Source organism: Pygoscelis adeliae, unplaced genomic scaffold, assembly GCF_000699105.1.
Source record: "Pygoscelis adeliae isolate BGI_AS28 unplaced genomic scaffold, ASM69910v1 Scaffold168, whole genome shotgun sequence".
Taxonomy (NCBI): Eukaryota; Metazoa; Chordata; class Aves; order Sphenisciformes; family Spheniscidae; genus Pygoscelis; species Pygoscelis adeliae.
In genome coordinates, this window is record NW_008825566.1 from 287,168 (window position 1) to 289,572 (window position 2,405).

The following is a 2,405-nucleotide window of genomic DNA, read 5'->3' on the forward strand; positions in this document are numbered from 1 at the left end:
TGAGAATTTTATGAACAGAGATATATAGCTATTCTTTTGAGCAACTAATCATAAATATTGAGCAGTTAATTCAGCTGCAGCCTACAATTGTGGGAAGCAGGAGTTTGATAATGCCATAACTAGAAGAAAAGAAACAACAGCAGGAAACACTAATTAAGCAATCTCCTCTGAAATGTCCTCTTTAGAAGTTATTTAAAATAGAGACAAATTGTTTCCTGTATGACAAAACAATAGATTTTATAAAAGCACAAAAAAGAATGGATATGTGAAATACAAGACAAACAGTCGTCTTTTGGCACCATCTGTTACATAAAGTATCTCCATTCTCACTAGAGAATGTAGGGACCTAGGTATGCTGTCTTAACAATTGTTTGGAGCACCACTCAGCACTTAGTGAAAATGGTGATCCAACACTGTCCAATACCATCCAGTACTGCCATTCTCCGAGTTATTGAAATGGTAGCGGTCTCGGCTGGGATATGCTTTGTGGGAATTCTGGCTTTGAGTCACTATAAGCAGCACCATGTCCTAAACAGAAGTGTAATCATCACTATTGAAGGAACGGCTTTCTAATCCGGTGGTCTGGCAATGGTGACAGATGAAAAAACTCAGCCACTGTATTTCCTGTTTATTTTATTTTTTTCTTCCCTGGTTACCCTTCCATTCATGCTCCTCAGCCATTGTTATTGTGCTTTCTCAGCACAGTGGAGGTGAGACTGTATTCAGGTGACTGATTCTACCTATTCTGTATCATAGGGATATCTTCAAATTATGCAGCAAGGCCATTACTCTCCCATTACAATGTGTCATTTTTTTCTTCATATATTCTGCATCATTAACTGAACCACTACTCTGTAAAAGTCTTTGGAATAGGTCTTCTGTGAGGTTTAGACGTACATTCTCTCAGCAGCCTCCACTATGCTCAATTCATTAAAAAAAAAATTCCCTTTTCCATCAGTCCTGATGTAGTTAATATGATTGGAAGTTGGAGCTGTGTCCCACTGATGATAGTCAAGCTGGAAGAAAGTCCACTTCACTGCATCTGTTGGGTACTACAGTGGCTGGGTTAATAGAAATAAGACCAAATAAAGATTTGTTCTTCTCTCTTAAAATCAGGGAATCTGATTCCCAAAGTAAATAAGGTATATGTTGTGTTGGATACATTTTAGTATGTATTAACTTTAACCACCATAATCTTCAGGGATACTACTCTGCTCAAAATTAAACATGTATTCAGAAACATTCTTGAACTTAAGTTCAAATCTTTGATCTTGCCAATATATTCCTGTAGAGATAAATGGATTTTGAGATACTGAAATAGGATTGACAATAGCTTGTCTCTTTTTAAAACAAAACAAAACAAAACAAAAAAACCTCCCCACAGTTCATTATCGCAGAACTAGATTTCTGTCCCTTAACCATTATTTCCTTGTTTTATCCAATCAATGTCTCATTTCAAAAGCACAAAAAGATATGGTAGCTGGAACTCCAGTTCAAATGTCTTGCCCTAGGCTGTTGTCGAATAACCTAATCACTAAATTTAAAAGATTACGCTGATACAATAGTTCATGTGTTATTGGCGTCCTGGTACCACTTAAATAGGATGAAGAAAGGCACTTCTGTTCAGAGTACTCTCTAGCTCACTGGTATAAACCCACTTTCCCCTGGGAAATAGGGGACATAGATTTGAATTCCCTCATGCTGATGAATGGATTACCCACAAAAATAGGTACCTCTGTATATGGTTTCTGAATGGTAATGGCAAGGTGCTGTGCTTCTTGATGGATTTAGTTGTGTTTGTGTGATTTAGTATGCTCCCAGTATGCTTGCCAGGCTAAGGCTCTCTGCATTGTCTCTGGGTTACAGTTGAGTTTAGAAGAGAGAGGTGTCTGTAAAATGTTTGCCTGAAAATTATTAGAACATTAGAGAGAACAGCAATTTTAAAGTCTCCCTCCTGTATTTTAATAGGCGCAGCAAATGGGCTTTTTTCCCTATCTTATTCTTATGTTTCTGTTTCTCATCCATTTCTTTTTCATCTTGACTGAAACCACAGGAAGGGTTGTAGTTCTAGCAGTGAACCATAGCTCCCAAGCTCAATGATCTGAGAGATTTCTTAAAAAAAAAGAAAAAAGAAACTTATTAAAATGAATCCAGACATCTTTTTATGTTGAAAAGATGGGGGGTAGTGGGGTGAAGAAAGGGGGAAGAAAAGTGCTTTATATGGGACTGAAGAAAACCTGCATCAAATACGGGTGACTTGGCAAATTTGGATTAAGTGTTACTGCCAAACATTGTGACTGTAAAGCTATTTTAGGGATTTCTGCATTTTCTACAGTAAGCGGTATGACAAATAAATGTATAAAGGAATTAATTCTGAGTGTTCCAACATTCTGTCAATGATGGTA